The sequence below is a fragment of the Schistocerca nitens genome, chromosome 11 (genome assembly GCF_023898315.1).
Source record: "Schistocerca nitens isolate TAMUIC-IGC-003100 chromosome 11, iqSchNite1.1, whole genome shotgun sequence".
NCBI classification, from domain to species: Eukaryota; Metazoa; Arthropoda; class Insecta; order Orthoptera; family Acrididae; genus Schistocerca; species Schistocerca nitens.
This window is the reverse complement of record NC_064624.1, coordinates 180,153,480-180,169,913: the sequence shown is the minus strand read 5'-3', so window position 1 is coordinate 180,169,913 and position 16,434 is coordinate 180,153,480.

Below are 16,434 nucleotides of genomic sequence, written 5' to 3'. Positions count from 1 at the left end.
ACAAGGCTGTAGCCTTTCGCCCCTACTCTTCAATCTGTACATCGAGGAAGCAATGATGGAAATAAAAGAAAGGTTCAGGAGTGGAATTAAAATACAAGGTGAAAGTATATCAATGATACGATTCGCTGATGATATTGCTATCCTGAGTGAAAGTGAAGAAGAATTAAATGATCTGCTGAACGGAATGAACAGTCTAATGAGTACACAGTACGGTTTGAGAGTAAATCGGAGAAAGACGAAGGTAATGAGAAGTAGTAGAAATGAGAACAGCGAGAAACTTAACATCAGGATTGATGGTCACGAAGTCAATGAAGGAATTCTGTTACCTAGGCAGTAAAAAACCAATGACGGACGGAGCAAGGAGGACATCAAAAGCAGACTCGCTATGGCAAAAAAGGCATTTCTGGCCAAGAGAAGTCTACTAATATCAAATACCGGCCTTAATTTGAGGAAGACATTTCTGAGGATGTACGTCTGGAGTACAGCATTGTATGGTAGTGAAACATGGACTGTGGGAAAACCGGAAGAGAAGAGAATCGAAGCATTTGAGATGTGGTGCTATAGACGAATGTTGAAAATTAGGTGGACTGATAAGGTAAGGAATGAGGAGGTTCTACGCAGAATCGGAGAGGAAAGGAATATGTGGAAAACACTGATAAGGAGAAGGGACAGGATGATAGGACATCTGCTAAGACATGAGGGAATGACTTCCATGGTACTAGAGGGAGCTGTAGAGGGCAAAAACTATAGAGGAAGACAGAGATTGGAATACGTCAAGCAAATAATTGAGGACGTAGGTTGCAAGTGCTACTCTGAGATGAAGAGGTTAGCACAGGAAAGGAATTTGTGGCGGGCCGGATCAAACCAGTCAGTAGACTGATGACCAAAAAAAGTGCCACAAGTTGAGGCTACAACACATACTAATATGAGTGTTTCACCATGGGTTCATGCCTGATAGGTCGGAACCACTTCTGCTATTGATATGTAAAAGTAATCATTTCATACAAAATTGTTAAGGCTCTCGTGGCCACTTGTTGACAAACTGCCTATTGGCTTCTGTCTCGGGTTCTTCCGCCGACGTTCATTAATGAGTTTACTGACGTTTCGTCAGCACAAGTGGCTGGCACTGTCGAAGCTTCGCCCTCCATTGCCGTTGGTGGACTGCAGCCGAGCTCGCGGCCGCAGACTATATGTTCGTGGCGCGCCAACGTCCGAGGGCTTCTCCGCGGTCATTTCCCGTGCGGTTCTCCTCTTGCTCATAGACTTACTAAATAAAAACTAGACAGCGCATTGGCGCTAGTGTCGCGTACCCACATTGGACGTGATAGAAGCCGCCATTTGCAGGGAAACAGTGCGTAAACATGGTTCGTTCGTGTGCTGCTTTTAACTGTAAGAGTAAGAGCGGAAGCAAAGACGAAGACGGAAACAATATTACATTTCACAGGTCTGTCATTTCTGGTTGTTTGTTACTTTCTATTACTTGTATATAGTATTTTCATGGAGAAATAATACATCATGGGCGTTTGTTATTGTTTAGATTTCCCCTTACAAATGATTTTCTAAATCGGAAATGGATTGTTGCTACTCGGAGAGAGAACTTCCAACCGACAGCAAATCATTTGCTGTGCTGTCTTCATTTTGAAGAGAATTATTTCATGGAAAATTATGTAAATAGATGTCAACTGAAGGACGATGCTATACCGACAGTATTTGGATTTGCAGCTCATTTGAAAATGGTATAGTGTCCTGGAAATCGTGCAATATAGGCCTAGGTTAAATAGTGTGGAAATACTGTCAGTGTGTATAATTTTGAATGTTCCTTTTCCAAGTTACCAAGGCAAGGAAACCTCCAAAGCCAAAGCCAAGAAATGTTGAGACAGCAGAAAACGTGTGTATGTGCACGTTTCTGGTTACACTGGAGACCACAATTATTCATTTCCATCAAGTCCAAGTAAGCTGAAGGAAAAGTTCGAAAAAATTGAAGAAAGGAAGGAAGCAAAAATTGGGCAATATAAGACTAAGTTAAATACAGTGAACAAAAAGTGTAAAACACAGACGCAGAAGATTTGCAAACTAGCAAATATTTTAGAAGAACTAAAAGCTAAAAACTTAGTAAACGACAAAGCAATCTCGCTTATTAACGCTACTCACAGTGACATGTTATTGGAGATGGCCATTACAATGTTGTATGATGTAAATGTCAGTGTGTTAGCTGTTACTTGTGATGGACTTTCCACTAATATTGCAGTGCTAAAGGAGTTAGGGGCAAATATAATCGTACTGTCTCCTACTTTAAAAGTTTCATGTAATTATCTAATGCAAATAGCTCGATGTAAACTTAAATTTCGAGTCTCTATGCAGACGTATTTTGGAAATTAGGAAACTTCATTCATTTAAGTATACTTTTAAAATAGACTCCAATACTCAGTATTTTTTAATTTGTGCTTCAATTTGCTCTTGTTGCGTCTCATATACTTCAAATCACAACCCCAGTACTAGGATTCATCCCTGCAAACGGCGGCGATCAGCTGCTTCAAATGGGGGACAGTTGCCTCGCTTCTCCGCTACGGCGTGGTAGGGGCTTGCTCTTGCTACCTGCGACGGTCGTTCGCTGCAGTACGGGAAGCCAGGATCCGTTGACCTTAAGGCTTTCCTCTTTCTTGTTGAAGCTGTTCTCGTGTTTTTTTAGTTCCACAGCTTCTCTGAACAAGCGCGTGTGATAGTGCTTCTCTACAGCTAGAACTTCCGTGTCGGCGAATTTTATTACGTGGTCGGTCTCATTCAGTGCGTGCTCTGCCACGGCCGATTTCTCCACCTGCCCCAACCTACAATGTCGCTTATGCTCTTTGATCCTGGTGTTAATTGATCGTCCAGTCATTCCGACATAAACTTTCCCGCATGTGCACGGTATACGGTATATTCCCGACCTTGCAAGTGGGTCTCTTTTCTCCTTTGCCGATCTAAGACACTCTTCGATCTTCCTTGTCGGTTTGAAAATTGTCTTTACGCCGTGTTTGCGTAATATACGACCGATTCTGTCCGTCACTCTCGGAATGTATGCCAGAAAGGCCGAACCCGACGGTTCTTTTTCTCATTCCTTACTTCGCCGAGTGTTGGGCTCTGTTACACTTCTAATGTAATTTGTGGAGTACCCATTGCTCCTCAGGACAGTTTCCAGGTGTTGCATTTCTCGTCTGAGGTGCTGCGGCTCACATACTCGTCCTGCTCTCATTACGAGCGTATTAATCACGCCTCTTTTCTGGCTCGGGTGGTGGTTTGATAGTTTGCGCAGGTAACGGGTCGGTTTTCTACACACGCTGTGTCCCAGGTTTTCACCATCCCTTGTGACCAGCTCATCAAGAAATTGCAGTTTTTTGTCATATCCCTACAATCTGTTAAACCCAGGTACTCATATATGTTGGCCGATTCCAACAGTGACTCATTCATACTATAGTTATAGGATACGACCCTTTTTTTTTCATTTTCTGAAGTGCAAAATTTTACATTTTTGAACATTTAAAGCAAGTTGCCGATCTTTTGCACCACTTTGAAATCTTATCAAGATCTGACCGAGTATTTCATGCAGCTTGTCTCAGACAGTGCATTATTATAGATAACTGCATCATCTGCAAAAAGTATCAGGTTAGTATTAAATTTTATGTTCGTGTGGAGGCTGTTCAAGTGTCTTGGCAAGTCAGCGAGCTGTCCTTCACAGATAGTAACGGACAGAATCGGTCGTATATTGCGCAAACACGGCGTAAAGACAATTTTCAAACCGACAAGGAAGATCGAAGAGTGTCTTAGATCGGCAAAGGAGAAGAGAGACCCACTTGCAATATCGGCAGTATACCGTATCCCGTGCCCATGCGGGAAAGTTTATGTGGTAGTGACTGGACGATCATCAACACCAGGATCAAAGAACATAAGCGACATTGCAGGTTGGGGCAGGTGGAGAAATCGGCCGTGGCAGAGCACGCGCTGAGCGAGACCGACCACGTAATACAATTCGCCGACACGAAAGTTCTGGCTGTAGAGAAGCACTATCACACCCGCTTGTTCAGAGGAGCTGTAGAAATACAAAAACTCGCGAAGAGCTTCAACAAGAAAGAGGAAAGCCTTAACGTAAACGGATCCTGGCTTCCCGTACTGCGGCGAACGACCGTCGCAGGTAGCAAGAGGAGAACCGCACCGGAAATGACCGCAGAGAAGCCCTCGGACGTTGGCGCGCCAGGTACATATAGTCTGCGGCCGCGAGCTCGCCTCCAGTTCACCACCGACAATGGAGGGTGAAGCTTTGACAATGCCAGCCACTCGTGCTGGCGAAACGTCAGAAAAATCATTAGATGAACGTCGGCCGAAGAATCCGAGGCAGAAGGTAATCATTTCATGTATTAGATATGCATCGTTGCAGCAATAAATGTTGAATTAATTGGGAACTTCAAAAAGGGCGTACTATCTTTTTTTCTGGCAGTGTATCTAACATATTTCACGTACTTCACGTGTATCTCTAGCAAATTTCACCCTGCATTATCGTTGTCACGAAGATCAACGTTTATGACGTCATATCTGCTGAACTGTGTGTCGTGTACTAATATAATTTTGAAGAGACATTCCGTAGCATGTATCAATACCGTCTGCAAAATGTGTTGCGATTACAGGACGTAATAAAACGTGATGCATGATGACGCAGTTTTACTGCATGAATAGTGAAAATCTAGTAAGCAATACACTTCTTTCCTTTCATGGTTTAGTGTAGGTTGTCAGCGATAAAAAGGTTTTGTAATGGTTTAAAAATATGTGTACAGTTTGTTGCTCCGATTGCCAAAACTCGATGAATAAAATTTGGGTACTTTCGCGTCGTGGCCTACACTTCTTTTTCACCCCCACCCCTTTGATAGATAGCTGCATCTTACCCTCACAGCGATTTTTCTATCAACCAAGTTATACATTTACCAACTTTGTTTCAAATCGATCCTGTAATTTAGGAAGAAATGTGGAACATATACCAGGCCATTTCGAAAAGTAAAGATACAATGGCTCACAGTCCCGAAATAGAACATTTATTTAGAAAACGTCAATTACATCTTATTAAGTGGATTATTTGTTATTTTTCGACATAATCACCCCCGTTATCGAAACATTTGTTAAGTTGGTGCACAAGCTTTTGTACCCCACAGTCGTAGAAGGTTGCCGCCTGTTGTCGGAACCACATTTCCACTTCATCTTCGATCTCTTCATCGTCGTGGAATGATTTTCCACCAAGATGTGACTTCAGGTAACGCAAGACACGGAAGTCGGTGGGCGCAAGGTCGGGGCTGTATGGCGGATGGTCCAATACGTCCCATTTCAATTCTTCGAGTAGCACTTTGGTTACGAGCGTTGTGTGAGGCCGAGCGTCGTCACGAAGCAAGCGGACTCCACTTGTCAGCATTCCCCTGCGTTTGTTTGGAATTGCCCTTCGAAGACGTTTCAAAATCTGGCAATATGCAGCAGCTTTAATTGTCGTTCCAGGAGGCATAAATTCCAACAGAAGAATGCCTTGCCTGTCCCAAAAAACAGAAGCCACGATTTTCTTCGCTGAAATCGACGTTTTGCATTTCTTGGCTTATGGTGAATTCGAATGGCGCCATTTCATTGATTGTTGCTTGGATTCAGGTGTATGGGGATAAACCCACGTCTCGTCACCTGTCACAATGTGATCAAGGAACTCATCACATGCTTCAGCATAGCGTGTGAGAAAGTCGAGTGCAAAGCCCATACTTTTCTTTTTGGGTTCTTCCGTTAACAGTTTTAGAACCCAGCGCACACACAATTTCCTGTACCCTAACGTGACAGTCACAACGTCATAAAGAGTTGTCATTGACACGTCCGTTATGATCTGATGCTATTCTTTCAATATGAGACATCTATTCGCACGAATTGCTTCCTCCGTTCTCCGAAGAAGGGCACGAGAGATCACAAATGGCTGGGTTTGGGTTGTTTGGCAAAAGAGACCAAAGAGCGAGGTCATCGGTCTCATCGGATTAGGGAAGGATGGGGAAGGAAGTCGGCCGTGCCCTTTCAAAGGAACCATTCCAGCATCTGCCTGGAGTGATTTAGGGAAATCACGAAAACCTAAATCAGGATGGCCGGACGCGGGATTGAACCGTCGTTCTTCCGAATAAGAGTCCAGTCTGCTACCACTGCGCCACCTCGCTCGTCACAAATGGCCGACCTGTCCTTTGTTCGTCATGAACATCGGTCCTACCTTCGGAGAAACGACGACACCGTTTCGTTACATTTTGTCGATTCATAATGTTCCCATAAACAGAATTTCTTGTGAATATCCGATGGTCGCTGACCTCTTGCATGAAGAAAACGTATGACGGAGCGCACTTCCCATTTGGCGGGATTCTGAATCGGCGCAGCCATTTTAAACACGACCTACTCCAACCAGAAGCAACGTTCAACTGCCGAACGACAGCCAGAAGAAAGCTAAAGGTTCAAGGTTAACAAAAATGGTTCAAATGGCTCTGAGCACTATGCGACTCAATTGCTGAGGTCATTAGTCCCCTAGAACTTAGAACTAGTTAAACCTAACTAACCTAAGGACATCACAAACATCCATGCCCGAGGCAGGATTCGAACCTGCGACCGTAGCGGTCTTGCGGTTCCAGACTGCAGCGCCTTTAACCGCACGGCCACTTCGGCCGGCTCAAGGTTAACACCAGTGTTGCCAACTTGCTTGCCAAAACTCTTCTGTTCCTCTGGCGTACGGTGTATCTTTACTTTCGGAAATACCCTCGTATAATGGGTACATCCATTTTTGTAATATGTATGCATTTGGGCCTTTCAGCCTATCAGAATCAGGAACAGAATCTTGGATGTTTACGGTGCTTCTGTGAGGCCTTTAAGAACTTACTTCGCAGCTGAATATGCAAAAGTTGGCCGTCGTGGAGAAAAGTAGTATCCATGTAAGACTGGCACGTAGGCCCCAGCCACAACCCATTTAGGAAGGTTAGGCGATCACCAGCCCATAACCTCCAAGCATACGAAAAACCACCCTTCCTGGTGCAGTGTTGTATTGGCTCAGGAGACAACAGTGGATAGGACTGGAAAAAGGTGGACGGTTAGGAAATGATGTGGTACAAACCTCAATGCGAGACCGTCGCTGTGAAAGACTAGGTTACCATAGCGTAGAGGTGTGCCGCATTTACCTTGTGTCCGTCTGGAGCTTATCTCCGGCTCCCTGCGCCCGGTCGGCCACACCTGACGCACCGAGGCGGGGCGTCGACGTCGGCATCTTCGCCGCTCACGCCGCCAGCGCTGCTCCACACACGTACCCACACGACAACAATCGCCCCCCGGTAGCCCGCGAGCATGCTCGCTGATGGACCAGTCGGTCACATCGCAACCTCCCCTCCACTGCCCTTCGAATTCCTCCTCAGCCTTTCCTCCCCCCCTCCCCTCCCCCCGCCGGCGACACCTCCACCACCCGATACTGTTTCCGCTCCTCAGGGTTCGCGAGGCAAAATCGATATCCGTGTCGGAAGCTGTTGAAACACTATACACTGTACACCGGCTATAAAACTCGGGGGCCTATCTGTCCCTGTCTTGCACCTCTGTCTCTCTCACGTAATTCAATATCGTAGGCTGTCACGGTCCCCCCCCTTTTCCGCCCCTCTCGACAGAGCAGGCCGCGTCACACTTCCTATAACCCCGACGCTGGCGGTAATTCGAGATCGAGACGTGTGGGACGAGAAGGAGGCCCAAAGCAGACCTCTGCAGAAGACCTACATGTTCCTACTAGGCGCCCACCCGTAGGTCTGCCACTTTCAATAAAACTAAAATTACACTACTGGCCATTAAAATTTCTACACCAAGAACAAATGCAGATGATAAACGGGTATTCATTGGACAAATATATTATACTAGAACTGACATGTGATTACATTTTCACGCAATTTGGGTGCATAGATCCTGAGAAATCAGCACCCAGAACAACCACCTCTGGCCGTAATAACGGCCTCGATACGCCTGGGCATTGAGTCAAACAGAGCTTGGATGGCGTGTACAGGCACAGCTGCCCTTGCAGCTTCAACACGATACCACAGTTCATTGAGAGTAGTGACTGGCGTATTGTGACGAGCCAGTTGTACGGCCACCATTGACCAGACTTTTCCTATTGGAAAGAGAACTGGAGTGTGTGCTGGCCAGAGCAGCAGTCGAACATTTTCTGTATCCAGAAAGGCCCGTACAGGACCTGCAACATGCGGTCGTGCATTATCGTGCTGAAATGTAGGATTTCGCAGGGATCGAATGAAGGGTAGAGCCACGGATCGGAACACATCTGAAATGTACCGCCACAGTTCAAAGTGCCGTCAATGCGAACAAGAGGTGACCGAGACGTGTAACCAATGGCACCCCATGCCATCACGCCGGGTGATACGCCAGTATGGCAATGACGAATACGCGCTTCCAAGGTGCGTTCTCCGCGACGTCGCCAAACACGGATGGGACCATCATGATGCTGTAAACCTAACCTCGATTCATCCGAAAAAAATGACGTTTTGCCATTCGTGCACCCAGGTTCGTCGTCGAGTACACTATTGCAGGCGCTCCTGCCTGTGATACAGCGTCAAGGGTAACCGCAGCCACGGTCTCCGAGCTGATAGTCCGTGCTGCTGCAAACGTCGTCGAACTGTTCGTGCAGATGGTTGTTGTCTTGCAGACGTCCCCATCTGTTGACTCAGCGATCGAGACGTGGCTGCACGATCCGTTACAGCCGTGCGGACAAGATGCCTGTCATCTCGACTGCTAGTGATACGAGGCGGTTGGGATCCAGCACGGCGTTCCGTATTACCCTCCTTAAGCCACCGATTCCATATTCTACAAACAGTAATTGGATCTCGACCCACGCGAGCAGCAGTGTCGCGATACGATAAACTGCAATCGCGATAGGCTACAGTCCGACCTTTATCAAAGTCGGAAACGTGATGGTACGCATTTCTCCTACTTACACGAGGGATCACAACAACGTTTTACCAGGCAACGCCGGTCAGCTGCTGTTTGTGTGTGAGAAATCGGTTGGAAACTTTGCTCATGTCAGGACGTTGTAGGTGTCGCCACCGGCGCCAACCTTGTGTGAATGCTCTGAAAAGCTAATCATTTGCATATCACAGCATCTTCTTCCTGTCGGTTAAATTTCGCGTCTGTAGCACGTCATCTTCGTGGTGTAACAATTTTAATGGCCAGTAGTGTAAAAATGTAATCCCAAAACAAAAAAGCCTGCAAAAATAGTATGTATTGTCCTTTAAGATCAATATAGTAGACCTGCTCAAAAAGGTTCCGTACATTGGTAATTTCCTGCCAGTGGTGAGTTGGAGATGATGATGATGATTGGTTTGTGGGGCGCTCAACTGCAGGGTCAGCAGCGCCCGTACAAAGGCGCAATTTTACACGGTCCAATTTCTTCACTATCCAAACTAGCCACTGACACAAATGATGATTATGATGACGAAATGATGAGGACAACACGAACAGTCAGTCCCCGGCCGGAGAAAATCCCAAACCCGGCCATGAATCAAACTGGCGACCCCGTAATCCAGAGGCAGCAGCGACATCCACTAGGCCACGAGCTGCGGCCGTGTGTTGGAGAGAAACGCGGTTGGCATCCCTGCACACGCCTGTGTTTACTGTGTGACTGCCGGAAGTTTCATTGTTCCTTGTGTGCTAGTTGTTTTACAGTGTTGAATTGAGTAGGACGTTGCGGCCGGCCGTTGTAACCGTGCGGTTCTAGGCGCTTCAGGCTGGAACCGCGCTGCTGCTGCTGCTACGGTCGCAGGTTCGAATCCTGCCTCGGGCATGGATGTGTGTGACGTCCTTAGGTTAGTTAGGTTTAAGTAGTTCTAAGTCTAGGGGAGTGATGTTAAGCAGCATAGTACAGGGTGATTCAAAAAGAATACCACAACTTGAGGAATTTAAAACTCTGCAACGACAAAAGGCAGAGCTAAGCACTATCTGTCGGCGAATTAAGGGAGCTATAAAGTTTCATTTAGTTGTACATTTGTTCGCTTGAGGCGCTGTTGACTAGGCGTCAGCGTCAGTTGATGCTAAGATGGCGACCGCTCAACAGAAAGCTTTTTGTGTTATTGAGTACGGCAGAAGTGAATCGACGACAGTTGTTCAGCGTGCATTTCGAACGAAGTATGGTGTTAAACCTCCTGATAGGTGGTGTATTAAACGTTGGTATGAACAGTTTACAGAGAATGGGTGTTTGTGCAACGGGAAAAGTTCTGGACGGCCGAGAACGAGTGATGAAAATGTAGCACGCATCCAGCAAGCCCTGATCTTACCCCCTGCGATTTTTTCTTATGGGGGTATGTTAAGGATATGGTGTTTCGGCCACCTCTCCCAGCCACCATTGATGATTTGAAACGAGAAATAACAGCAGCTATCCAAACTGTTACGCCTGATATGCTACAGAGAGTGTGGAACGAGTTGGAGTATCGGGTTGATATTGCTCGAGTGTCTGGAGCGGGCCATATTGAACATCTCTGAACTTGTTTTTGAGTGAAAAAGACCTTTTTAAATACTCTTTGTAATGATGTATAACAGAAGGTTATATTATGTTTCGTGCATTAAATACACATTTTTGAAGTTGTGGTATTCTGTTTCATTCACCCTGTACTTAGAGCCATTTGAACTATTTTTTATCACGGTTCGCCTTTCAATTTAAATGGGATGTTGCCTCGTCACTAAACACTAAGCGTGCAAGACAAGTGTCATCCTCTATCTTGCCAAGAAAGAAATTACAGAACTCCAAACGTTTATGTTTGTCACCTTTACTGAAAGCTTGCAGTAGCGGAATTTTGTATGGTTTCAAGTGCAAGCGTCGACGCAACACATGTCAGCGAGACATAGGACGCACGTTGAGCTGTGGAGCTGCACGGCGAACGGATTTCTGTGGACTCCTCGTGAAACAATGGCGGAGGCCTTCGACGTCTGTGTCAGACATTCGGGGACGGCCCGGCGATTTGCCTTTACGCAAAAAAACAACCTGTTTCTCGGAATTGTTCGTGCCATCGTCTAATGCTCTATGCTGTAAGAGGATGCACATCCTACCTAGTACGAAACTCACGCTTGAACAGTTATTACTGAACCGCACTGCGCAAAAGGTAGAACACAAAACTCTTCGTCTTGTCCCGATACCATTTTTAGCAGAACTGATGTGGGCGCACACTCCTGCTACCTAGCGGAAACTCTCTGGCACAGTACGTTGTATCTCAAATAACATAATAGTTATGACTTTTTTACATCAGATGATTCTTTTTGATACACACAGTGTACTATGGATGCCGGGCATCCTGACATCTTCATCGGCTTTCACACGTCTCACTGGGTGTCAAACTTTTGCTAGGGACTTGAAGGCGCAATCGATTTTATGCCTCTTGTAAGGTGTCGGCAGACCATGATCTACACTCATGCTATTAAATTAAGGATAATGCTGACACATGATGAATCAACGCTCTGGTGGGCGGTCTGCGGGTTTAAATCACCTCTGGGTATGACCGTGCGGTGCATTTGACCAGCGGTCGTCGCACGGTGGCGCTGGCAGCAGTCCACATACGCAGAGGTGTGTTGGTGCATGTCAGAGTACGGTGCAGCGAGTAAGTGTGCAGACGTTTTCAGACGAGCTAATGGTGACTGTGTGTTGAAAATGGCTCAAAGAACGCACATTGATGACGTTGGGTAGAATACTAGGGCGACTGGAGGCTGGTCAAACACAGCAGGTCGTAGCACGGGCCCTCCGTGTGCCACATAGGGTGATCTCAAGATTATGGCAACGATTCCAGCAGACAGGAAACGTGTCCAGGCGCTACAGTACGGGACGTCCACAGTGTACAACACCACAAGAGGACCGATATCTCACCATCAGTGCCCGCAGACGGCCACGGAGTACAGCAGGTAGCCTCGCTCGGGACCTTACCGCAGCCACTGGAACAGTTGTCTCCAGACACACAGTCTACAGACGACTGAACAGACACGGGTTATTCGCCCGGAGACCTGCAAGGTGCATTCCACTGACCCTGGTCACAGCAGAGCCCGTAAAGCCTGGTGTCAAGAACACAGTACATGGTCATTGGAGCCGGCCGGGGTGGCCGAGCGGTTCTAGGCGCTAGATTGGTTGGTTTTTGGGGGAAGAGACTAAACAGCGAGGTCATCCGTCTCATCGGATCAGGGAAGGAAGTCGGCCGTGCCCTTTCAGAGGAACCATCCCGGCATTTGCCTGGAGCGATTTAGGGAAATCACGGAAAACCTAAATCAGGATGGCCGGACGCGGGATTGAACCATCGTCCTCCCGAATGCGAATCCAGTGTGCTAACCACTGCGCCACCTCGCTCGGTTCTAGGCGCTAGAGTCTGGAACCGCGCGACCGCTACGGTCGCAGGTTCGATTCATGCCTCGGGTATGGATGTGTGTGATGTCCTTAGGTTAGTTAGGTTTAAGTAGTTCTAAGTTCTAGGGGACTGATGACCAGAGGTTAAGTCCCATAGTGCTCAGAGCCATTTTCTTTGGTCATTGCAACAGTGGTCCCAGGTTATGTTCACGGACGAGTCCAGGTATAGTCTGAACAGTGATTCTCACCGGGTTTTCATCTGGCGTCAACCAGGAAGCAGATACCGACCCCTTAATGTCCTTGAAAGGGACCTGTATGGAGATCGTGGTTTGACGGTGTGGGATGGGATTATGATTGGCGCACGTACACCGCTGCATGTCTTTGACAGAGGAACTGTAACAGGTCAGGTGTATCGGGATGTCATTTTGCACCAGTATGTCCACCTTTTCAGGGGTGTAGTGGGTCCCACCTTCCCCATGATGGATGATAACGGACGGCCCCACCGAGCTGCCATCGTGGAGGAGTACCTCGAAACAGAAGATATCAGGCGAATGGAGTGGCCTGCCTGTTCTCCAGACCTAAACCCCATCGAGCACGTCTGGGATGCTCTCGGTCGACGTATCGCTGCACGTCTTCAAACCCCTACGACACTTCAGGAGCTCCGACAGGCACTGGTGCAAGAATGGGAGGCTATGCCCCAGCAGCTGCTCGACCACCTGATCCAGAGTATGCCAACCCTGTGTACGTGTGCATGGTGGTCATATCCCATACTGACGTGGGGGTATATGCGCAGCAAACAGTGGCGTTTTGTAGCACAAGTGTTTCGGGACGGTTTTCGCAACTTATCACCAGTATCGTGGACTTACAGATCTGTGTCGCGTGTGATCCCTATGTGCCTATGCTATTAGCGCCAGTTTTGTGTAGAGCCACGTTCTGTGGCACCACATTCTGCAATTATCCGTATTTTATGAGCATGGGTGTACAAAACGGACGCCCTGCTGCATCCGCCGGTGCGTCTAGATGTTGACGTGCTCGCTCCACTTGCTACTATGTTAGGCAGTGCTAGTACAAACCGGTGAAGGCAGAGTACGTGAGCCAAGTCGGTGCGGGACACGGAAGCTGCCGGCACGTGTGAGACGGGCAGGAAGGGCTCCGCCCCCGCTTTACCTCGCCCGCTGCTCGCCGGCGCTCCTGCGTACAGCACGGCGTATAGCGGGGCTGGGCGCGCGCCCCAGATGCGTCCTTTCGATTAGCGCCGCCGCGTTACGACTTCCGCCCATTGTACCGCTGTCTGCCGGCCACGGCGGAGCCACCGCTGCGTCCTAGCTGCTGTCTCGCCGTCTCTACACGGTGTAATGTCAAAGGACGCCAAAAGCTCTGCAGGAAAAGATCCAAAAAGACGAACCAAACAGGTTCTAAACCAGTGGCGGATACAGAAAAACCTCAAGGTGGGGGCGCTAAAGATACCAGGGCCACTCCAAAAGAAATGCACACTATTTATGTAAAAATACAGTTTTCATTCTGCATGCGTGAAAGTTTTATAGTGTGTAGATACATACTTCCCGCTTGTTTCCAAACTTACAAGGGGAGGCCGCCAATTGTGAAATTCAGATTCGATTCATACTGCGCATAATAAAAGCTCATGGCCAGAGGTGTAATGTGGCAAAGCACCAAGATGCACTTCTCAGCCGTAGTCGAGAAAATCGACAGTTGAAAGAAACCGTTGCGGTGAAATACTCTCTACGATTAATGATTTTCTACAGCGTCGTGGCGCAGCGGTAAGCGCTGGAGTTCGGAATCCGAAGGTCGCCGGATCGAATCTCGCGCCATGCAATTTTTTTTATTATATATATATATATATATATATATATATATATATATATATATATATGTGTGTGTGTGTGTGTGTGTGTAAACTATTAATGAATTGCTTATGTATGTTGGTGAAAGCGGATCGCTCTCCCATTCTACCGCCTCCATTTTTCCGTTTGTTTAACAGGGTGTCCGAAGCTCTCCCGACCGCACTGATTTTCGACGATGTTATAAGTTGCGCTAGGGACCACATCTACCTTCTTTCGAAGTTAGCAGGCAACTACGCTGTTATGCGGCGGCTCGTTTTGGCCCATTCAACATCTGTCCTTCAAGTGTAACGAGCGAGTAACGGAGTTTGTATTTCATACCCGCCACAGCAAATTTGTGTTCGTGGGGTTTCTATTCTAATTCGAACGTTTGACTTACGCGATAAGTATTCGTTTCGGAATATCGTTTCTACGTCTTCCGTTAACTACACGTGGTTAACCTTATGAAGATAACATTTGTGAAATACAACTTTTTTTTGCGGAAAAGACAATGACGTTCGAAGTCGCCAGTTTTTCCACGACAAACGACTTTCAACAACTTATTATATGCATAATTGTTGCAACTGATTGCCGGGAATTTAATATATATATATATATATATATATATATATACTCCTGGAGATGGAAAAAAGAACACATTGACACCGGTGTGTCAGACCCACCATACTTGCTCCGGACACTGCGAGAGGGCTGTACAACCAATGATCACACGCACGGCACAGCGGACACACCAGGAACCGCGGTGTTGGCCGTCGAATGGCGCTAGCTGCGCAGCATTTGTGCACCGCCGCCGTCAGTGTCAGCCAGTTTGCCGTGGCATACGGAGCTCCATCGCAGTCTTTAACACTGGTAGCATGCCGCGACAGCGTGGACGTGAACCGTATGTGCAGTTGACGGACTTGAGCGAGGGCGTATAGTGGGCATGCGGGAGGCCGGGTGGACGTACCGCCGAATTGCTCAACACGTGGGGCGTGAGGTCTCCACAGTACATCGATGTTGTCGCCAGTGGTCGGCGGAAGGTGCACGTGCCCGTCGACCTGGGACCGGACCGCAGCGACGCACGGATGCACGCCAAGACCGTAGGATCCTACGCAGTGCCGTAGGGGACCGCACCGCCACTTCCCAGCAAATTAGGGACACTGTTGCTCCTGGGGTATCGGCGAGGACCATTCGCAACCGTCTCCATGAAGCTGGGCTACGGTCCCGCACACCGTTAGGCCGTCTTCCGCTCACGCCCCAACATCGTGCAGCCCGCCTCCAGTGGTGTCGCGACAGGCGTGAATGGAGGGACGAATGGAGACGTGTCGTCTTCAGCGATGAGAGTCGCTTCTGCCTCGGTGCCAATGATGGTCGTATGCGTGTTTGGCGCCGTGCAGGTGAGCGCCACAATCAGGACTGCATACGACCGAGGCACACAGGTCCAACACCCGGCATCATGGTGTGGGGAGCGATCTCCTACACTGGCCGTACACCACTGGTGATCGTCGAGGGGACACTGAATAGTGCACGGTACATCCAAACCGTCATCGAACCCATCGTTCTACCATTCCTAGACCGGCAAGGGAACTTGCTGTTCCAACAGGACAATGCACGTCCGCATGTATCCCGTGCCACCCAACGTGCTCTAGAAGGTGTAAGTCAACTACCCTGGCCAGCAAGATCTCCGGATCTGTCCCCCATTGAGCATGTTTGGGACTGGATGAAGCGTCGTCTCACGCGGTCTGCACGTCCAGCACGAACGCTGGTCCAACTGAGGCGCCAGGTGGAAATGGCATGGCAAGCCGTTCCACAGGACTACATCCAGGATCTCTACGATCGTCTCCATGGGAGAATAGCAGCCTGCATTGCTGCGAAAGGTGGATATACACTGTACTAGTGCCGACATTGTGCATGCTCTGTTGCCTGTGTCTATGTGCCTGTGGTTCTGTCAGTGTGATCATGTGATGTATCTGACCCCAGGAATGTGTCAATAAAGTTTCCCCTTCCTGGGACAATGAATTCACGGTGTTCTTATTTCAATTTCCAGGAGTGTATATACTAACAAAAAAAAAAGGTTGGATGGCGCGAGATTTGATCCGGTGACCTTCGGATTACGAACCCGAGCGCTTACCGCTGCACCACGACGCTGTAGAAAATTACTAATCGTAGAGAGTATTTCACCGCAACGGTTTCTTTTAATTGTCGATTTTCTCGACA